At 43.8% G+C, this 24,031-nt stretch overlaps 1 non-coding gene and 1 pseudogene across 1 annotated transcript; one reads left to right on the top strand and one right to left on the bottom strand.

Moving 5' to 3' along the window:
- Window positions 1–761: 761 nt before the first annotated feature.
- LOC131249596 (uncharacterized) lies at window positions 762–6,576 on the bottom strand (annotated as a pseudogene).
- A 2,658-nt stretch (window positions 6,577–9,234) lies between these two features.
- Window positions 9,235–9,341, top strand: LOC131250374 (small nucleolar RNA R71). The gene has a single exon (XR_009173300.1). It is a non-coding gene; the product is annotated as a small nucleolar RNA R71 (small nucleolar RNA).
- The last annotated feature ends 14,690 nt before the right edge of the window (window positions 9,342–24,031 follow it).

Below are 24,031 nucleotides of genomic sequence, written 5' to 3'. Positions count from 1 at the left end.
CGTTCTACAAGACAGGTCAGGCCTCAGAGCTGCGACATCATGCCCGACCCAATTGAGACAACTCGGAACACAGGAAGGCATCTATTCAACCATTGTACTACTGAGACGGGGGTCACTGTCCTGAACTGAGGACTAATATTCCAAGCCGAGCTACTTAGTATATCGACAGTCCGCTTCCATGCATCCGTAGATTCGTGTCACCAAATAAGGCTCGGACCATGAGGTCAGCTCAGATAAAGACTATAGGACTATGAGGTCGGCTTGGATAAAGGCTAAGTCTCGGCAGAGGCAGAGCTCATGCAATAATCAGGTAGTGCTCGCGGCATGACCGGCACGATCTTGGGATAACCGCCACTTACCGCGCGCTCGTAGCCCTTGCGTAGTGGCTATGACTATGCCTAGATTATCAGGCACGTCCTAAGCAAACTTCGGGTATAAAAACGATACATTTCTACAGAAATGGGTACGCAATATCCTACACCCTCACTACTCTATACTACTTAGATCCAGATTCCCTAGCCTGACTTAGTCATCAGAGGGTCTCCTGCTCGAGCCAGGGTCTCATTTGCTTACCTTTTTGTGCAAGACCAGTGGTCCAGATTCTTGCATCAATATTTTTTAGCGCCATCTGTGAGAATTAAATAAGAAAACTTGATCGCTCTGCAAGAAAAAAGGCCAAAGGAAAGAAAAAAGCGATAGTCATGGAGCCTGAGCTAAATGAGCAGGCACGCTCCTCCTCGGTACTTCACGCCAAGTCGGCTCTAACGAGACTGTCCCAACATTCTCGAAATCAAGGAGGCAAATACCGAGCCATGCAGAATGAGCTCCAGGCATTGCGGGACGAGATTAACTAGATAAAGCAACGACAAGGACAGTCGCATTCCATTCGGGAAGCGGTTGTACCAGCAGCAACGGCTGAATCCGCACACCTGAGCATGAGCCTGGGAGTGCCTCAGAATCCGTCTGCTAGGGTCCCAGATCTTGCTCGGAATCCGACGACTCGGGCTTTGACTAACATTTCGCCCACCTCGGCGCTGGCCCCGACAGATCTTCGCCATGAGCTGGAGAGGAAAAGAAGGGGCAAAACGCCAGAGATCGAGGCTCCGCGAGAGACAGTTGCCAAAAATTGGGATCCATGGGAAGCCCAACTTGCAGAACTCCACAATCAGATTCAAACCCTACAACAAAACCAATCGGCCCCCATCCCAACTGCAGTGCAAATGATGATGGAAGAGACTGAGCCTCCCTTTACCTCAGAAATCATGAACGAGGTGATGCCTCCGAGGTTCAGGATGCCTGTGTTCACTCTTCAAGTATAGGGTTGTGATGTAGTAATAAACTCGGTGAGACCGAGGTCGAATCCCAATGGACTGATACTTGTACGTTATCTGAAACTAGGTAGAAATAAAACTAGCTTAAGATGAAATCTAAATCTAATATAAAGTGATGAATAATGGTAAGAGATTAATCTAAAACTTAAGAGAAATTAGAGATAGGAAACTAGGGATTCAGAGGATCCACTTGTAGAGATTAGGGAGATCTTTTGCCTGCATCAAGAATCATGAAAATTAAACTGAACTCACTTGATCTAGTTTTCACGAGATGAAAGGTATATGAATTAGAATGGATTCCATCACCAAACCATGCCCAGGAGGCAAAGCAAATAACAGAATTAAACTAATTACCAACAAATTAATAATGCATGAAGGTTAGGAAGGGTACCGTCATCCGACCATGCCCATGAGACGATGGTGAACAATAGGGCTTCCTGACGTCATAAACATCAAAAGGAGGAAGAAATACTGAAAGCCATCGCAGATCTATTGTAATTTCAGCCACAACAAACCATTAAAAAAAACTGAAAGTATTCCTTTTAATTGAACTAAATTCAACATCAGTCAGTCTAAATAGGAGGCACAAGCAAAGTCTCTCCCATCAGACTACAAGCTTCACCTCTTAGCCCTAGCTAAGAGGTTTAGCCCAACATGATTGGACTAGATCTCATAAAAATAAAAATAATAAAATAAATAAAAACTTTAAAAAAAAATACTCTCTCTTCCCTTCCACGGCTGCCTCCAAGCTTCACGTCCCTCTCGTTTCTCTATCTAACGTCCCCTGTTCAAGCACACCCTCTTCTCCATGTTTGGAACTCTTTTTATAGCTGATGGAGTGGTGGAAATCGGATTTGGGAAGCTATCGCAAGCGCAGCGAAAGCCTTTTCGCAGCCAAGTTCGGGGCTTCATAACTCTCGCGTTCCTTGCATTATTTCTGTAAAATCAACGTCTCTTGGAAGTATTTTGGCTTGCCTACACGATGGACGGTTCAGATCTGCCATATGATCAAAGATGGTGGGCCACAACTGCTTGAAAAATTAGATTTCGCGGACGTGCGTAGCCTTTCGTACGTCCGGCGCTGACGTGATCGGTGGGCTCCCAGAGGTGTTTTCGAGGAAATCCACCCCGTCCATTAGATTTCCCTCGAAATTTCGGTCAGAAACGGATGGTTTTTAATGTCCATTGACTCAGAATCAGAGAAGAAATCATTCAAAAATCAATTTAAACATTGCAGGGCAGTCCACTTATGGCCTCTGTATGGCGTACGTGTGCTTGCATGGGTCCAAAAATTCAGCATAGGTTTGAAGTATTCATGGCCCTCTACAAGATGGACGGTTTAGATTATCCGTATATATGCTCTGTGGGGCCCACTAGCGTCCGCAAAATTGCCGTTTTGGGAAGAAGACGCGGGTCAGCAGGCGTTGACCCGCTTTAGTCGGTTCGGTGCGGCTCGCGTACATGTACATGTGCAATGTACACACCTCACATACGAGCCCCACTGTGATGTGTTTCAAAAATCTGATCCATCCATTCATTTTCTCATCTTATTTAAATCATCGGGACCAAAGTTGAGACAGTTCTAGATATCAGGTGGGCCCAGAATCAACGGTTTATAGGCTGATCTGTCAGTTGGGGTACTTCCACAGTGATCCGAGGGCTGAAATTTGATATGTACAGTTAATTTATGGCCCTCAGGCCATCTATGAAGTTTTGAGCCAATCAGATGGCGAGAACTATGTGATCTTGCATTCTTCACCAATTTCGGGCCTCTTTAACGTGAATGGCTTGATTTCCTCGGATCCTCGGCATGTAAATTCTTCAGTCTTGGTTCTCTGAAGTGCGTCCCTTGTTCTGGTAACTTTGGAGTGTCAAATCCACGCTTTTAGTGCTATTTTTCAGTCCACGCTCCTGATTGCATCCTGCAATAAAAACACAATTAAAATATGACATTAAGCATTATCATGTACGTAAAATCAGGCAATAACTGGGGTCTGATATGTGATATTTGACCCTCAACACAACCCCCAACCAGCATTTTGCTAGTCCCAAGTAAAGTATGCGAAAAATAAATTGAGAATTACAGGACAATTTATATGAACTCGAGTGATTTTTGAAAAAAAACAAATCAAATACTAGAATTTTAAGATTCATGAATGCTGGTCATTACTCTCTCCTAGCCTCACGCATACGGTAAATTTCATAGTTAAGATCAAAGTATTAATCCATCAATTAGAAAAATTCTAAACATTGAGTTCCATAGGTGTACAGTGTAATCTCAGCTTATCATCATTAAAATTCACTTTTCTATTTCAGGATATCATTGGTAACCAATAAAAAGATTCATGATAACTAAAACTTGCCTCACAGATCATCTTTTCATTCCTCCAGCTTTTGATTTTTCTATTAAAAGTAACGCTAAGAAGGGAAATCAAATCCTCACCTACAGGGAGCAAACCTATGATGAAGACTATATACCCAAATTTTTTCATATATCATTCATAGGAAATTAAATCTACACCTATAGGGAGCAAACCTATGGTGTAGACCATTCACCTAATCCTTTCAATTTCTCAGGTTGGTTCCTTTTAAGCTTAGTGATCGCCAAATTAATCCTTCAATATCGAATGGAACCTTAATGTGTAAGCGAGATGTGACATGTAAAATTATGATTCAATCAATGTTTAAAACTTCTAATCATGGATTAATAGTTCTAACTTAACTGTGAAATTTAACAAATAGTTGAATCCAAAAGTCATAAATTCCAACATCACTTATCTTGTAATTCTAAATCCAAGATGGCCGTCAAAATCGCTTCGAATTCATACAAAATTCTAGAAAAATTTAAAAATTTTCACAATTTCTGCTCAAGACTAAGAAAACACTTATTAGGAGACCTAATCTCCCACCCCCAACCTAAAATCTACATTGTCCTCAATGTAAAAGAAATAAGCATGCAATGCACATGGGACAATGAAAGTAAATAAGAAGTGATGGAAAAATTGTACCTGGACGAAGAATTCAAGAAGTTTTTACACAAGGATCTCAGCATGAAAGCAAGTCAGCACAAGAGAGAAACCAATAAAAGAAAACTATCCTAAAACAATGTATAAAACGAATAAACCTAGAACAGCATAAAGTAAACTACCCTAGTCCTATGATAACAGGAAACCTACCTATACCTCCATCAGACTAGGAGGTCAATCCTGGTAAACAGGACCAGTCAGAGGTATGGACATGTCCTTTGAATCAAATTTCTCGACAAATGGCTTTAAGCGATGTCCATTTACTTTAAACTCCTTGCCATTGTCCGGATCTCTTATCTCAACGGCCCCATGAGGATACGCAGTGACCACAATGTAAGGGCCAGTCCAACAAAATCGAAGCTTACCTGGAAAGAGATGTAACCGAGAATTATATAAAAGGACTTTTTGACCAGGTGTGAATGATTTTCGTAGAATACGTTGGTCATGAAACGCCTTCATTCTGTCCTTATAAATTCTCGAGTTCTCATATGCATCGTTCCGGATTTCTTCGAGTTCATTCAATTGAAGTTTGCGTAGCGAGCCAGCGTTGTTCAGATTGAAATTCAATCTTTTGATTGCCCAGTAGGCTCTATGTTCCAACTCTACAGGCAAGTGGCAAGCCTTCCCATAGACAAGTCTAAAGGGAGACATTTCAATAGGGGTTTTAAACGCAGTACGGTAAGCCCATAAGGCTTCAGTCAATCGGATTGCCCAATCCTTACAGTCAGGGTTAACTGTTTTCTCCAAAATGTGTTTGATCTCCCTAGTAGAAATCTCAACTTGCCCACTTGTCTGTGGGTGATATGGGGTGCTCACCTTATAAGAGATATCATATTTCTTCATTAAACTCTCGAATGACCTATTACAAAAGTGTGAGCCCCCATCACTAATGATAGCTCGAGGCGTTCCGAATCGGGAAAGGATGTTCTCTTTTAGGAATTTAATGACCGTGCGATGGTCATTATTTCGACACGGAATCGCTTCAACCCACTTAGTGACATAGTTTACAGCGAGCAAAATATATAGATTTCCAAAAGATTGGGGAAATGGTCCCATGAAATCAATGCCCCAGCAATCAAATGCCTCGATGATAAGAATAAGATTCAAGGGCATCATATTTCGACGGGACAACACTCCCAATTTTTGACAACGCTCACAAGCTTTGCAAAACTCATAAGTGTCCCTGAACATAGTGGGCCAGTAAAAGCCACATTACAAAATCTTGACCGTGGTCTTTTTAGCAGAAAAGTGACCACCACAAGCCTGTGAGTGACAAAAGGAGATGACACTCTGATGCTCTTCATCTGGCACATATCTCCTCAGGATTTGATCTGGGCAATATTTAAACAAATATGGATCATCCCAGAAAAAGTTGCATACCTTGGTGAAAAATTTCTTCTTATCTTGCGCAGTCCAATGTGTCGGTATGGAACCTGTGGCAAGATAATTAACAATATCAGCGAACCAAGGTGAATGGGAGACTCTGAACAATTGTTCATCAGGGAACATGTCATTGATATGTGTCGTTTCAAGGGAATCAGAGGGATTAAGGCGAGAAAGATGGTCAGCCACTACGTTATCTACTCCCTTTTTATCTTTTATTTCTAGGTCAAATTCCTGGAGTAGGAGGATCCATCATATCAGGCGGGGCTTAGCATCATTCTTAGACAGAAGATACTTGAGCGCCACGTGATCAGTGTAAATAATGATCTTGGATCCAATCAAGTATGATCGAAATTTGTCCAAAGCGAATACTACGACCAAGAGTTCCTTTTCCATAGTCGAGTAGTTCACTTGGGCAGGATTTAGAGTCTTACTCGCATAATGAATAACGTAGGGTTTCTTATCTTTTCTCTGGCCTAGAACTACCCCAAGAGCATAATCAGACGTGTCGCACATAAGTTCAAAAGGAATGCCCCAGTCGGGTGGTTGTATGATGGGTGCACTGGTCAACATGCCCTTAAGCTTAGTGAAAGCTTCCTGACATGGATCAGTCCACTCGTATGGTGCATCCTTTTGAAGTAGATTACGTAAAGGAGAGAGAGGAGACTAAAGTCCTTTATGAATCGCCTGTAAAATCCTGCGTGTCCTAAGAAGGATCGCACGTCTCTAATGTTCTTAGGTGGAGGTAGGTTAGAGATAAGGTCGATTTTTACCTTATCCACCTCGATTCCTTTGGATGAGATAATATGTCCAAGTACAATTCCCTTATGAACCATAAAATGACACTTCTCCCAATTAAGTACCAAGTTCTTTTGTTCACATCTTTTCAGCACACATTTAAGATTCTCTAAGCACTCGCTGAAAGATGAACTAAAAATAGAGAAATCGTCCATGAAGACCTCTAGATATTTCTCCACCATGTCAGAAAAGATACTCATCATACATCGCTGAAAGGTGACAGGGGCATTACATAATCCGAATGGCATCCTTCTGTAGGCGAAGGTGCCGTAGGGACATGTAAATGTAGTCTTTTCCTGGTCCTCAGGGGCGATTTCAATCTGATTGTAGCCTGAATACCCGTCAAGGAAACAGTAATAGGAATGACCTGCTAGCCTTTCTAAGATTTGATCAATGAAGGGTAAAGGAAAGTGGTCATTCCTCGTGACGGTGTTCAGCTTCCTGTAGTTAATGCACATTCTCCAACCAGTAGTAACTCTAGTTGGCACGAGTTCATTATTAGCATTGGCTACGATGGTGATCCCGGACTTCTTAGGAACTACCTGAGTTAGACTCACCCATTGACTATCAGATATGGGGTATATGATACCCACATCTAATAATTTAAGAACCTCGGCCTTAACCACTTCCCTCATGTTTGGATTTAGTCTACGTTATGATTGCCGAGCGATCTTAGCATTATCCTCAAGATAAATGCAGTGAATACAAATCAAGGGGTCGATTCCCTTGAGGTCCGCTATTGTCCATCCAAGTGCTCCCTTATGCTCAATGAGAGTAGATATAAGCATACTCTCCTGTTCTTTCTCTAGGTGGGCAGAGATCACCACCGGGTATATCTCATCTTGACCTAAATAGACATATTTCAAATCAGAGGGCAAAGGTTTTAGGTCAAGCTTCAGCGGCTTGAGGTTAGACGGTAGAGGCACTGCATCAGTTTGGGACAACTCTTCAAATTATGGCCTCCACCGGTTAACTTCAAGTACCGGTGCAGTATGAAGTAAGGCACATGTCTCCCTAATCATGTCATATCAAAATCATGGGAGTGAGCCAGACACGTCTCTAGAGGGTCAGAGGATAAGGTCAGAGATGTCATATCTTCCACTAAAGAGTCAATCATGTTAATGTCGTGAAAATCGTCATCATCCTCTAAGTTTCTACCATTATTGAAAAAGATGTTTGACTCCAATGTCATATTCCCAAAAGACATAGTCATGACACTATTCCTGCAATTGATAATTACGTTTGAAGTGGTAAGGAATGGGCGACCAAGAATGATGGGAATCTGAGTGCTCACGTTATTGATGGGTTCAGTGTCCAGGATGATAAAATCTAAAGGGTAGTAAAATCTATCAACTTGGACCAACACATCCTCAATTATCCCTCTTGGTACACGAACAGAGCGATCAGTAAGTTGTAGTGTGGTTAGGGTGGGTTTTAATTCACCCAAACCTAACTGTTTGTATACCGAGTAGGGAATTAGATTAACGCTCGCTCCTAAGTCAAGAAGTGCATGATCAATTCGATGGTCCCCGATTACACATGATATGGTTGGGCTACCGAGATCTTTGAATTTCTGTGGCACGTCTTGCTTAAGGATGACACTCACTTTCTCGGTCAAGAAGATCTTCTTTTGAATACTCTGCCGTCGTTTGGTCGTGCATAAGTCTTTCAGGAATTTAGCATATGAAGGTATCTGTTTTACGACATCAAGTAGAGGAATGTTGACTTTCACTTGTTTCAACACCTCTAGGATATCCTGAGAGTTAGAGAGAGGTTTTGGTGCAACCAACCGTTGGGAAAATGGAGCAACTGGCTTTTCTAAAAGTTTCGGTTTTAATTTTTGTGGGGCCTCACTAGATCCATTATTGTTGTCCTCTTCTGGTTCTTGAGGCTTTTCGGGCCTAACCGGAAGGGTTTTATCAATGATCTTCCTACTCCTAAGAGTGGTGATGGATTTAGCGTGCCCCATTTGATTTGAAGAGCTAGGATTACTTATCTTGTATTGCGGTTTAGGATTGGGGAGCGGTTGTGCAGGAAGCATCCCCTTTTCTATAACCGTCATACGTGAATCCATCTTTTGCATAAAGTCTCGCATTGCCTGGGTCAGCTCTTGCATGGAATTTTGAACCGGTTCTTCTTGAGGTTTTCCCTGATTTGGATTTTGATTGAAGAAACTTTGAGGGGTAGCAGTTTGTCCATTTCTCCAACTAAAGTTTGGATGATTTTTCCAACCAGGATTGTACGTATTAGAGGTTGGTCCATTGAAAGGTCTTTGATAATTATTTACGGCATTGGATTGTTCATTCAACACTTCTCGAAAGGCGGGTATTGTAGGATAATTTTCAGTTGTATGAATGTTGCAATCACAGATGCCGCAAACACTTTCATTAACCTTATCCTTCTTTCCTTCCATGGCCTCAACTTTCCTTATGAGTATAGTCACTTTACACTTGAGATCATCCTCTTCTTTCAAGAGATATAATCCACCTTTCTCCTTTAATTGAGTCGGCCTAGACGTGGTGTTCGACTTTGGGTAATAGTCTCATGATTGTGTTTTTTCAGCAAGACTATCGAGGTAATCCCATACCTCGTCAACATTTTTATTAATGAATTCTCCATTACACATTGTCTCGACCATTTGACGCATGGAAGATGTCAGTCCATCATAGAAAAAATTTGTAATGCGCCACGTTTCAAAGCCGTGTTGTGGGCATGAACTGACCAAATCCTTGAACCTTTCCCAACATTGGTAAAACGTTTCATCCTCCTTTTAGGTGAAGTTCATGATTGCTTTTCTAAGGGTAATTGTTTTATGATGTAGAAAGAATTTCTTTATAAATTTCCTTTGCATATCATTCCATGTGCCAATGGATCTAGGACGCAGTGAATGTAACCACGTCTTAGCCTTCTCTTTTAAGGAAAAAGGAAAGAGTCTTAGCCTGACTGTTTCCTCAGCACATTTTGAAAATATAAAGTGGCTCTGATCTCATCAAACTCTTTCAAATGTAGATATGGTTCTTCAGATTCAAGCCTATGGAACTTAGGAAGGAGTTGGATAACCCCTGGCTTGATGTCCATATGTCCTGTATTTTCAGGAAAAATCATGCATGAGGGCATACTCACCCCCGCTGGTTGTAAATAATCTCGTAAGGTACGTGGCGGGGGTGCTTGATATACCTCATTTTCATCTTGAATGTCCTCCACCCTAGGTTGAGGTAGAAGAGGTTGGTTTCCAGCCATCACTTCAATTAACTCAGGGGATTTCGAGTGGTGTCTAGTCCTGCGATGGATAGTCAACCCCTCAACCAATCCTCCTTCAGTCAAGAGACGTCGAGTATTGTCACGGGTCCACTTGGGTATGAAACACTCGCAGCCCTCAATCAAATTCAAAATCTAATCCTAAGAAAGGGAAATAAAATCTAAAAAGAAAGAGATGTTTGGAAAGAAGTTACCAACTTGGAGTCCCTAAGTTAAAAACCTGCAAAAGAAAACAAAACAAGTCAGATTCTAAAAAGAAAGTCTAAAATTAGAAAATCCTTAAAAAGAAAGATAGAAGTAAACTAGTTTCTAAAAGAAGAAATTCCTAAAGGAAAGTGGAAATTTCTAAAATAAATTAAGAAAGTCCTAAACTTAGAAAGTACGTTACTAAAAGAAATCTGAAAAATAGAAAGGAGAGAAAGAGCTTACCGAATTAGAAATTTCTATCTTAAAAGCCTACAAAATAAGAAAGTTAGTTTCTAAACATAAAGTCTACAAGTAGAAAATTTCTAAAAATAAATTAGGAAACAAAGTTAGATTCTAAAAGAGTTAGAATTAGAAAGTTACTAAAAATAAAAATAGAAAGTTAGTTTCTAAAAAAAGAGAAATTTTTCTAAAATTAGAAAATAGAAAGTTACTTAAAAGAAGAATCTAAATCTAAAATTAGAAAAGTATAGAAAGTAAGAGGAGAAGTTAGAAAGATGGTACCAAATGAGAAGTTCCTATGTTAAGATCTTGCAGAAGAAAACAAAAGAGATTAGTTTTTACAATTGAAATTCTTAAAAAGGAAGGTTTCTAAAAATAAAATAAAGGAAAGATGAGTTAGTTTATAAAATTAGAAAGAATTTCTAAAAAGGGAAATAACTAACCTAGTTTCTAAAAACAAAAGAGGAAAGTTTCTAAATATAAACTATTTCCTAAAAATAGAAAAATACTCGAATTAGAAATTTCTAAAATTCAAACCCTAATTCTAAAAATAGAAAAAGTAGAGGAATTAGAAAGGGATTACCAATTTAGAAGTTTGTGTCAGGATCCTACAAAACAAGAAAACAGGTTAGTTTCTAAAATAGAAAATCTAAACCTAAAGTTAGAAAAAATCTTAATCTTAAACTAATGCTAAAACTAGTTCATTTCAGAAAAACGTAACCGTCAATCCCCGGCAACGGCGCCAAAAACTTGTTCACTCCCCAAGTATAGGGTTGTGATGTAGTAATAAACTCGGTGAGACCGAGGTTGAATCCTAAGGGACTGATACTTGTACGTTATCTGAAACTAGGTAGAAATAGAACTAACTTAAGATGAAATCTAAATCCAATATAAAGTGATGAATAATGGTGAGAGATTAATCTAAAACTTAAGAGAAATCAGAGATAGGAAACTAGGGATTCAGAGGATCCACTTGTAGAGATCAGGGAGATCTTATGCCTGCATCAAGAATCATGAAAATTAAACTGAACTCACTTGATCTAGTTTTCACGAGATGAAAGGTATATGAATTAGAATGGATTCCATCACCAAACCATGCCCAGGAGACAAAGCAAATAACAGAATTAAACTAATTACCAACCAATCAATAATGCATGAAGGTTAGGAAGGGTACCGTCATCCGACCATGCCCATGAGACGATGGTGAACAATAGGGCTTCCTGACGTCATAAACATCAAAAGGAGGAAGAAATACTCAAAGCCATCGCAGATCTATTGTAATTTCAGTCACAACAAACCATTAAAAAAAACTGAAAGTATTCCTTTTAATTGAACTAAATTCAACATCAGTCAATCTAAACAAGAGGCACAAGCAAAGTCTCTCCCATCAGACTACAAGCTTCACCTCTTAGCCCTAGCTAAGAGGTTTAGCCCAACATGATTGGACTAGATCTCATAAAAATAATAATAATAAAATAAATAAAAACTTAAAAAAAAAATACTCTCTCTTCCCTTCCACGGCTGCCTCCAAGCTTCACGTCCCTCTCGTTTCTCTATCTGACATCCCCTGTTCAAGCACACCCTCTTCTCCATGTTTGGAACTCTTTTTATAGCTGCTGGAGTGGTGGAAATCGGATTTGGGAAGCTATCGCACGCGCAGCGAAAGCCTTTTCGCAGCCAAGTTCGGGGCTTCATAACTCTCGCGTTCCTTGCATTATTTCTGTAAAATCAACGTCTCTTGGAAGTATTTTGACTGGCCTACACGATGGACGGTTCAGATCTGCCATATGATCAAAGATGGTGGGCCACAACTACCTAGAAAATCAGATTTCGCGGACGTGGGTAGCCTTTCGCACGTCCGGCGCTGACGTGATCGGTGGGCTCCACAGAGGTGTTTTCGAGGAAATCCACCCCGTCCATTAGATTTCCCTCGAAATTTCGGTCAGAAACGGATGGTTTTTAATGTCCATTGACTCAGAATCAAAGAAGAAATCGTTCAAAAATCAATTTGAACGTTGCAGGGCAGTCCACTTATGACCTCTGTATGGCGCACGTGTGCTTGCATGGGTCCAAAAATTCAGCATAGGTTTGAAGTATTCATGGCCCTCTACAAGATGGACGGTTTAGATTATCCGTATATACGCTCTGTGGGGCCCACTAGCGTCCGCAAAATGGTCACCGTCCGTCCTTTACGCTGCGCCAAAACGGCAATTGCCGTTTTGGGAAGAAGACGCGGGTCTGCAGGCACTGACCCGCTTTAGTCGGTTCGGTGCGGCTCGCGTACATGTACATGTGCAATGTACACACCTCACATACGAGCCCCACTGTGATGTGTTTCAAAAATCTGATCCATCCATTCATTTTCTCATCTTATTTAAACCGTCGGGACCAAAGTTGAGACAGTTCCAGATATCAGGTGGGCCCAGAATCAACAGTTTATGGGCTGATCTGTCAGTTGGGGTACTTCCATAGTGATTCGAGGGCTAAAATTTGATATGTACGGTTAATTTATGGCCCTCAGGCCATCTATGAAGTTTTGAGCCAATCAGATGGCGGGAACTATGTGATCTTGCATTCTTCACTAATTTCGGGCCTCTTTAACGTGAATGACTTGATTTCCTCGGATCCCCTGCATGTAAATTCTTCAGTCTTGGTTCTCTGGAGTGCGTCCCTTGTTCTCGTAACTTCGGAGTGTCAAATCCACGCTTTTAGTGCTATTTTTCAGTCCACGCTCCTGATTGCATCCTGCAATAAAAACACAATTAAAATATGACATTAAGCATTATCATGTACGTAAAATTAGGCAATAACTGGGGTCTGATATGTAATATTTGACCCTCAACAGCCTGCTGTCATTCAGTACTCAGGGGCTGGAGATCCAATGGAGCATGTAGAATCTTATCGCTCGTGGATGCAGATTCAGTCGGCTACGGAGACGATGATGTGCAGAGCCTTCTCAAGAACCCTCTCTGGGGCCCCCCGAAATTGGTATCGACAACTCAAGTTGAGGTCGATCAACACCTTTGTCAAGCTCAGCAGAGCATTCATGACACAATTCATCGTCAATAAGAAGAGTCATAAGTCGTCGGCTCATTTGCTTACCCTCAAACAAGGAAGCAAGGAGTCACTGAAGGAGTTCATTTCTCGCTTCAACGAGGAAGCTTTACAAGTAGACGATTATGACGAGAAGATGGCCTTGTCCGCCATAATTAGTGAACTCAAAGAGGGGAAATTCCTCTTCTCCATAAGGAAGAGCCCGTCGACCACCATGAGCAAATTCATAAGCCGAGCCCATACATACACGAATGCTGAGATGTTCTTCAGTTCGCGCAAAAGCGGCCAAACTACTGAGCAGTCATCCAAAGAGAAGAAGTGAAAAGATGAAGCAGAAGCGCTACAACAAGCAAATAAGAGGAGGTCGGATGACGGTCCTTCCTGGGACTGAAACCAAGCAGGAAACCCGAGAGCGGGTTCAGTTTGTATACTCCACTCAATACATCCCCAGAGCAGATCCTACTCGACATCCGATATCAGAAACTACTCCATCAGCCTAGATGTATGAAGGCAGACGTCGAGCACAAAGATAAGCGCAAGTACTGCCACTTCCATCGCGATCACAGTCACAATACCAGTGATTGTGTCGACCTGAAGGAGGAGATAGAAACCCTCATTCGCAAGGGTCATTTGCGCCAGTATGTGAAGGAGGAGAAACCCGCTCAGAAAGATAGTCAACTGAGTAAGACCGTAGAAGAAACTACAGACATCCGGACGATATACAGCGGACCATCTGGAGTTGGTGACTCGAATAAGGCTTGGAAGGCATACTCTCGGAGCTCCGACCCTAAGCATCACGTCTATTCGACTGAAAGGCCGAGGAAAGAGCTCCAAGTAAACCCTTGCAATCTAACCTTCACAGAGGATGATGTGTGCAGGATCCAACATCCTCATGACAATGCCTTGGTGGTGGCCTAACAATAGCTAATCATAAGGTCTACCGTATTCTGGTCAACAGTGGAAGCTTGGTCGATATAATTCATTCTGAGGCATTTGATAAGATGAGGATCGACAGGTCTTGCCTCTGACCTGTGAAGACCCCCTTGCATGACTTCGCAGGAGATAAGGTGATCTCTAAAGGCGTTATCTCCCTCCCAATAACAGCAGGAGAAGGACGACATCAAGTGACTCTCCTAATGGACTTCCTGGTAGTGAATGTGCCATCTGTGCATAACGTCATATTGGGTTAACCATCTCTTAATGTAATGAGAGAAGTAGTGTTTACTTATCATCTGATGATTCAATTCTCCGCAGAGGGAGGGGTCGGAAACTTCTGAGGAGATCAGCGTGAGGCAGGAAGGTGCTACTCGTGGCAGTCAGAAAGGGTGCAGTAAGACAAGCCCTCACCATAAATATGCTTGACCCTAGAGATCTTGCAGAAGACTCCCTTACGGAGGACTTGGTTACTGTCTCGCTCGAGGAAGCGGATCCGAGCAAAACAATCCAGCTCGGATCGTCTCTGGATCCCTAGCAACGGTCCCAAATGTTGACCTTTCTTTGACAACATAAAGACGTCTTCGCATGGTCGCACGAAGACATGCCGGGCATCTCTCTAGATATCATAGCCCATAGGTTGAACGTGGACCCATAGCATAAGCCGATAAAGCAGAAGAGGAGAGCATTCAAGCCCGAGAGGTACGCGGTTATTGCTGACGAGGTGTGAAAGTTTCTCAATGTCAGGTTCATCGAAGCAGTCCATTACCCAGATTGGATCGCGAATGTGGTCCTCATGAAGAAGGCCAACGGAAAATGGTGGGTTTGTGTAGACTACTCGGACCTGAACAAGTCCTGCCCCAAGGACAGCTCCCCCTGCCTTGGATCGACCAACTGGTCGACAGCACGGTCGGCCACGAGCGGCTCTCCTTCCTGGACCCGTACTCAAGGTACAATCAGATCACGACGTACCCCCTAGATAGGCAGAAGACAACCTTCATCACGGACAAAGGGATTTACTGTTACCGGGTCATGCCATTTGGCCTGAAGAATGCTGGGGCAACGTATCAAAAGCTGGTGAACCAAATGTTTGCCTGACAAATCAGTCGGACCATGGAGGTCTATGTTAATGACATGCTCGTCAAGAGTATCAGAACGTCCGACCACATCACGGACCTTGGAGAAACCTTCGCAATCCTATGGGAATACTGCATGAAGTTGAACCCCACCAAGTGTGCCTTCGGTGTAGGGTCAGGCAAATTTCTCGGATTCTAAGTCAGCCAAAGAGGCATCAAGGCGAATCCTGACAAGATCAAGGGGTTGCTCGACATGAGCTCACCGCAGACCATGAGAGAAATTTAGTGCCTCACCGGATGAGTAGACGCGCTCGGACGGTTCATAGCCCCAGCCACTGATAAGTGTCTCCCCTTCTTCCAGCAGTCGAAGGGTCATAAGAGAGCAGAGTGGACTTCGGACTGTGAACAAGCTTTCCAAGAGCTGAAGTGGTACTTGGGCTCACCACCTCTGTTATCCAAGCCCGAAGAGGGTGAACCTCTATTCATGTACTTAGCCATCTCAGCCTTGGCCGTCAGCTTAGTGCTCATTCGAGAAGTGGAAGGCAAGCAATATCCCGTCTATTACGTAAGCAAGGCAATGGTCCCGGCCGAGACCAGATATTCGAGCATGAAAAAAATAGCCCTCAGCCTAGTTGTTTCGGCTCGAAGGTTGCGTCCGTACTTTCAGGCCCACTCCATCATTGTCCTCATAGACTCTCCTCTATGATAGGTCCTCCAGAAGCCCAAAGTGTCCCGGCGCCTTACCAAATGGGCAATAGAACTCGAGGAATTCGATATACACTATCGACCGAGGACTACGATCAAAGGCTAGGAAATGGCCGACTTCATAGTGGAATTCACTTTCCTGAGCACCGAGGGTACGAACACGGAGACAGCTCCCGTGGCCCCTCTAGCTCTTCATCCCCACGAGAGTGTAGAGCCAGGAGGGGATGGCAGATGGACTCTCTTCATAGACGAGTCATCCAACTCAAAACACGTTGGAGTAGGGATCATCCTAGTCGCACCTGATCTGACCACCATCCAATACGCGATCAAACTCGGCTTTAAGGCTTCCAATAACAAAGCCGAGTATAAGGCTCTGCTAGCTGGACTCAAATTGGCAGGTAGTCTAGGAGTTCAACTCCTCGATGTACGGTGTGACTCTTAGCTCTTCGTGAACCACATATCAGCAGAATACGAGGCCAAGGAAATGAGAATGATATCTTACCTGACCGAGGCCTGGAAACTAATAAGAAAGTTCAGGAGCTACACCATCAACCAGATCTCGGGGGCCGATAACTATTGGGCTGACGCCCTCGCAAAGCTAGCCTTGGCTACTGGAGGGAAGATTCCCAGGATTGTCCCTGTGGAATTTGTAGATAGCCCAAGTATCGACTGAGCCGACCAGGAGATGGTCAATCCAGTTTGGGCAACTCCGAGTTGGATGGATCCGATCATCAAATATCTCACTATTGGTGAAGTCCCTCAAGACGAGTTGGAAACTTGATGCCTAAAAATCAGAGTAGCGCGATACATAATCCTAAATGAAACTCTATACAATAAAGGGTACTCACACCCATATCTCAGATGTCTCCGACCCAATGAAACAAATTATGTGATTCGAGAGATTCACGAAGGAATCTGCGGAAATCATTCCTGCAGTCGAGTCCTGGCACAGAAGATACTCTGCCAAGGGTACTTCTGGTTGACCATCCGAGAAGACTTCAAGAGTTTTGTCCAGAGGTGTGACAAATGCCAATGATTCGTTGCCATGTCGAGGCAGCCTGCGGAAGAGTGACCCCTATGAGTGGGTCGTGGTCGTTCGCTCAGTGGGGGATCGATATCATTAGATTTCTGCCCTCGGAAAGGGCCAAGTAAAATTCGCCATCGTGGCAGTCGAATACTTTACCAAGTGGGCCGAGGCCGAGCCAGTGGTGAAAATTACAGAGTAGAAGGTGACTGACTTCGTTTGGAAGAACATAATCTGTCGATTTGGAGTCCCGCATACCATCGTCTCTGACAACAGGAAGCAATTCGATAACGATAGATTCAGAGGCATGTGTAGGGGGTTCGGCATCTCGAATGCGTATTCTTCGCCTCGTCACCCACAGTCTAATGGGCAGGTGGAGGCCATGAATAAGGAAATCAAACACTACCTCAAGATGAAGTTGAAAAAAGCTAAAGGTTATTGGTTGGACGAGCTCCCATTCGTTCTCTGGGCTTACAAGACCACAACCAGTCATCTACAGGGGAAACCCCCTTCTCATTGTCTTATGGCTCGGAGGCAATCGTTCTAGTCGAGATCGGCCTCCCCACAACGCGGGTAAGAAATTATCATGAAGGTCAAAATGCCGAGCAGATCGTAGCAAATCTCGACCTGATTGAAGAAGCCAGGGATATCGCCAAACTACGAGTCACAGCTCGGCATCAACAAGTGGTCAGATTCTACAACTCCAAAGTCAAGATAAGGTGGTTTCGACAAGGTGATCTAGTACTTCGCTGCATCTTTAAAAGCACCGCGGAGTCTGGAGCAGGAACGCTCGGACCAAACTGGGAAGGGCCCTATCATGTAGTCGGTTTGATGAAGCTTGGATCCTACCGTTTGGAAGATCTGGAAGGGCATCCGCTACCCCACCCATGGAACACTAACCACTTGAAAGTCTACTATCTTTGAAGAAATAAAAGCTATCTACGACTTATATCGATCAGCCATTTAAGGCTCTCAATAAAAGCATCATTATTTCCCTTCTACCTACTCTCCTCGTTCTACTTAATCTATTATGCGAAGAGTCATCTCTCATATGCAGAGACGAACTCGGCGAATCAATCCCTTAAAGAAGGGGTTGGCTCGTCATTCGACAAAGGCCTACATAATTGCTAAGGGTCATCCCTCATGTGCAGAGATGAACTCGGTGAACCGATCCCTTAAAGAAGGGGTCGGCTCGTCATTTGACAAAGGCCTACAAAATCGTTAAGGGTCATCCGTCATGTGCAGAGATGAACTCGGTGAACCGATCCCTTAAAGAAGGGGTCGGCTCGTCATTTGACAATGGCCTATGGAATGATTAGAGGTCACCTCTCATATGCAGAGATGAAACCCTTAGATGAACTAACCCATGAAAAGAAGAAGTTGGCTCGCTACTCAACATATACAGTAAACCACAACATACGCAGCAAACCACAACACAGGATAAATATCCACAAATACCACAAATAAAGCTCTCAATGAAACAAGAATATCCATAATGTCCAACTTATTCATCACAAAAAGATAAAGAAACATGGGGGAATCAGCCCGAGGTTGGCTCCACTGGGAGCTCGGCTTCAGGGGTCTTCTCAGGGGGCTTGGCTTCAGCCTCAGCATTGACTACCGTTGGAGGTACTTTCATCTCTACACCTGGAGAGTCCCCAGCATCTGTCGCTAAGACGTCCAGGTCCAGATCTGGATAAGCATCTCGGACCTCATCTAAGCACGCTTTGTGGCCGGCGTTGTAGGCAAAATCGTAAATCTTCTCCAGCTCGTTGTTCCACTCCTTGGAGGACTTGAATCCTCCACAGCCGCGACGACCTGGGACGCAGCTGAGGCCTCCAGCTCAGAGCGTTGTCTGGCAAGGGCCTCAGCCGCCTCACGCTTGACCACTTCGAGCTCAGTTGCCAACCGAGCATTGTTCACCCTCGAGTCATTTAAGTCAGACTCAGCCAAGTCTGCACGAGCCTGCAACTCGTTGATCTCCCCCTAAAGAACCAACTCCCTTAAGTGACATGCTCCCAGCTGGGCCTTTAGCTGCTCCGCCTTCGACACCGAGGCCTTCAATTGGGTCTTCAACTGCTCCACCTTCAACACCGAGGCCCTCAGGCGTTCCTCAACCTCGGCCTTCTCCCCCTCAATCTTAGCCATCGTCCTCAACTTTTCTCAAGCAACGACGAGCGATGACAACACCTGGATGGACACTTGATGATCGAGTCGACAATTCTAAAAAATCGGGAAGGGGGGCTAAAGTAATCGAGGATTGCCCAAGGTCGTACCGTGAACGACGATGCCCGAGTTTTCGGCCTGCCATGGCAAAGGTCGGACTGATGTCTACGGCGCTCTCCTTTGCATGCTTTACCGCCCAGTCATTTAGTAGAGCCATGTGGTGACCTTGTGCGAGCGACTCCTGCTCCTGGGAAGGGGCTGAATTCGAGGGTTGCCCAAGGTCAGGCGCAGCCGAAGCCCGATCTTCAACCTCGGGCATGGCAAAGTCATCGACCAATGTCTCGGCCTCGCCTTTTAACTCCGCAGCAGTGAAGCGGAGGTTGGGATTGAGGTCGTCAGAAGGATGAGGAGAAGGCATCGCGACATCCACTGCTTTCCCTCGAATCCCGGGGGGTGATGATGGGTTAGTCGCGGGGGTTAGAGCAAGTGTTGGAGTAGGTGTTGGTGCAAGTGTTGATGTTAGCACCTACACCAATCTTCCTCGGCCACAGGAGGCTAGGCCACAATAACCTCGGATGCCGATATCTTCTCCCGGGCCTCAGACACCCCCCACCCCCCTTCTGTCTCTCTTCCTCTTCGACCCCGCGACTTTAGACATTCCTAATCAATGAGAAGGGTTAGCCTTATCTAATCGGAAAATTCAAGCACGAGATCTAGTCAAGAAGCTTACCTAGCGCGGTTGGGAAAGGCCTGAATCTACAAAATCCAGATGAAATGAGGTTGTCTGGACTGATCATGTAGTGCCAGATGCGGCCTTCCTCGCAGAGTAGACGAGCCCTGACTATCTGGGTCGGAAGTGGGAAGACAGTTCTGGCGCCTCCTTCGGATAATCTACAAGTAAGAGCAGAGGCTATTAGAATAAGCAACGAGCAAAAAAGACAAGGAAACTTACAAGTACTCGGTTCACTACCTTGGAGGCTGAATTGGGTCGGTGCCCAGACTTGGAGGTGTCCGAGCTCGGATGTCGGAGCCTCCCACTCTCCTGAGGCCTAAAACCATTTTCCCTTCCAGTCTTTGTTGGAAGTAGGAAGTTTGGCGATGAGGCCTGAAGTGTATGGTGCCCTGGCTGACAAATAGTACCAATATAGCTCGGCCTTGTCGTGCTTTGCTTAGTACATTGCTAAGAATTTGTTCGACGACAGCTCCCGGTTCTTCATTTGTCGCCAGATGATGTACGACGACACCAAGATACGCCACGCATTTGGGACGAGCTGACCCGGAGTGAGCTTCAGCTGCGCCAGCACTTCGCGCACAAAGGGGTGAAGAGGAAACTGGAGTTCGCACTGTAGGTCGTAATAGAAGATGGCTATCTCTCCCTCGGAAGGGGCTCCCGATCCGTCCGTGTCAGAAGGAGCCCTCATATGCACCGAGTCTGGAATATGGTAATCGGCTCGAAGGTGAGCCAACTGGGACTCAACAAAGACCGATCCCCACGGACTTTCAGCTTTGGACCGGCCACCCGAGGGCCCGGCCAATGACCTCATAGAAGGGTCCCGGGATATCCTCATTGCCCCCTTAGCCCGATCCTTAGACTTTGCCCCAGTACTCCTCCTGGGCGGGGGGTAGAGTGGGATGACCTCGAGAGGACCTTCCGAGCTCTGACGCTTGGAATCCGTACTCTCGGGCTCCGACCCATTCAAGACCTCGCGGACTTCGTCCGAGTTGCTCGACATTGCGAAATAAAGAAAGAAGCGGCGGAAGACTCACAACAATGCGGCGATTTGCTCCGATCTGTGGGCAATCTATTCCGGCAATGATTTCCCTTTCCAGCAAAAGTATCAGAACAGATTCCTCTTTTCCAGCAACAGATCTCGGTGAGAAGAGTAAGGGACGAGAGAGAGCCACAAGAGTATTCAAATGCGAGGAAAATGAAATGGAAGAGGTGTCAGGATTTTTTTATAGTCTGAGTCTGCCGCTCGCCATCATGATGGGCATTTATAGCCGAAGCTGAAATGGCTTAGATCCGAGCCCTCCTGTGCACGTGGCGATCCATGATATGAGTAACCAAACATCATCCCGACCCGCACGTAGTCAATAGTTAATGCATAGCCATCTTTACACATCGTTCTGATCCGTGAGCCGCCAGAACCCAATGCACCGACGACCCTTCATATTTCGAGATACACGTGGCACCCCCTGATCCACTCGGCCCAACCGCCTCGACATCCACAGCCACGTGGTTGATGCACAATGGTAGGAGTGGGAGCGACGGCCAGCCCCATGCGAAACACAGATTCCAAAGACCATAATGGGGAGGCTTCATTCAGTCCAATCGTTACAGAAAAATCGATGGTTTGACTCCCCAGGCCTTGATTCGCTTTCCATTACTCTCTGAGTTCGAGGTTGGACTTAGAGAGTAGGGGGCTTCTATTACGGGGAAACTGAACCAAGTCAAATTGAGGTTAACTCCGACATCAATGATCGGGCCTCTAAGCAAACACATATCCGACCCGAGGCAATTGTCTGATCTGAGGATTCTGGCTAAATGATAACACCGACCCTGGACTCGAGATAAGTCGTGCGTTCTACAAGACAGGTCGGGCCTCGGAGCTACGACATCACGCCCGATTAAGACAACTCAGAACACGGGAAGGCATCTGTTCAACCATTGTACTACCGAGCTGGGGGTCACTATCCTGAACCGAGGACTAGTATTCCAAGTCGAGCTGCTTAGTATATCAACAGTCCGCTTCCATGCATCCGTAGATTCGGGTCACCGAGTGAAGCTCGGACCATGAGGTCGGCTCGGATAAAGACTACGGGACCATGAGGTCGGTTCGGATAAAGGCTAAGTCTCGGCAGAGGCAGATCTCGCGCCATGATCAGGTAGTGCTTGCGGCACGACCAGCACGATCTTGGGATAACCGCCAATTACCTCGCACGCGTAGCCCTCGCAGAGTGGCTATGACTATGCCTAGATTATCGGGCACATCCTAAGCAACCTTCAGGTATAAAAATGGTACATTTCTATAGAAATGGGTATGCAATATCCTACACCCGCACTACTCTACACTACTTAGACCCAGATTCCCTATCTTGACTTAGGCATCGGAGGGTCCCCTGCTCAAGCCAAGGTCTCCTTTACTTACCTTTCTGCACAGGACCAGGGTTCATTCCGAGTACTTAGAGTTCGACGGAGGGTGGTCCAGATTCTTGCATCAATAAAAACCATTCATCATGTGGGACCCACGGGTTTGTTAAAAAAATTTAAGCAACATGTGTTGCTATCGTATGTCGCCATGAAGCTGATTTTCTCTTCCCCCTACCCTTTTTCCCCTTCTTATGAGAGAGAGAGAGAGAGAGAGAGAGAGAGAAAGAGAGAACATTAGAGAGAACGGGAGAGAATGAGAAAAAGAAACAAAGAATTCGGACTGCGATCGGGTCACGTTCAGGTTGCGACGGGTCACATTCGGGTTATGTTCAGGTTGGATTGGGATCGAATTTGAGTCCTTAAAGCAGCAACTAGAAGGTGGGTGATCCTTTACAAAAATTTAAAATTTTAGATTTTCTTATTTTATCTTGTTTTAAATTCAAATCTTAGAAATTGTTGAATTTTTGTTTGAAGTTATTAGATTTGAATAACTTGTTAGATTTTAGTTTAAATATTTGAAATTTTTTGGATTAATTGATTTAATTAATTTCCATTAGATTTAGGTAATAATCTAAGTTATTTTTAAAAATTTTCAGATATTATGAGATAAATAAATCTATTAAATTAATATTTAATTACATTAAATTTAGAATCTAAATTAAATTACATTTATACATTTATAAACTAATTATTATCAAAACTCATTATAGGATTATTTGATTTATGTTATTTAGTTATGCTTAGATTTAATTTAGTTTTAAAAATATCAAGGAATTGCTAGTTTTGGTAAAAATATAAATTTTACGGTGTGGGGAATCAATCCACTGAGTTATCCTTCTACCGAGAGTGCTTTTACTAATTGACTAAGTGGTTAGTTTTATTAATAAGGGGAAAAAAATAAAATTATTAATTTGTTTAGTAGGGGTCTCAAGTAGGTCACAAAAATCAAGGTTGTTACACCGTATATCGGTGTAAATCAATAAAAGGAAAAACTCACAATCAGTCACTAAGAGCGATTGTAAGAATATGCCTCTTGAAATAACCGCATGATATTAGATAAAAAACAAATCTGGCGTATGGGTGTAGGTTTAAATTATAACTAGAGTTGTACATGAACCGAGTTAGCCCGATTAACTCGCTTAACTCGAAAAAGCTCAATTCGACTTGATTCGAAACTAAGTTCAAGTTGAGTCGAGCTAATTTTTGGAGGTCAAAAAAATTTTGAGCCAAGTTCGAGCAGAGTCGAGCTAATTTTTAGACTTCGAAAAAATTTTGACCGAGTTCGAGCTTGTCCGTGCTCGAATCGACTCGGATCAAACCTCAGTTCAAATCGACTCAGATTAAACCTTAGCTCGAATCGACTCAAATCAAATCTCAACTCGAATCGAACTTGGATCGAACCAGTTTGATGACTCGATTATTTTAATATTGTTGTTGCTCACCAAGTGTTTGATTAAATGACTCAACGAAGTGTTGTTTCGAATGCATTCATTCTTCACGGGATCAGCTGTTGGCAAGGAAGGTATGGATATGAAACAAATCACTACAAAAAAAAAAAAACATTACATGATAAAACTACTATTGTATCTTGATTTTGATGTTGCCTACTAGTTGTTTGATGAAATACTTGTAAACTACTGTTGCTGTTTTACATACTGTGAGAAATTGAAGGTGCACTCCATGTGTTTGAGAAAATGCCG

This window comes from Magnolia sinica, chromosome 6, assembly GCF_029962835.1.
Source record: "Magnolia sinica isolate HGM2019 chromosome 6, MsV1, whole genome shotgun sequence".
Lineage (NCBI taxonomy): Eukaryota > Viridiplantae > Streptophyta > Magnoliopsida > Magnoliales > Magnoliaceae > Magnolia > Magnolia sinica.
The sequence above is the reverse complement of the archived record's forward strand: the minus strand, read 5'-3'. Positions and strand labels throughout refer to the sequence as shown.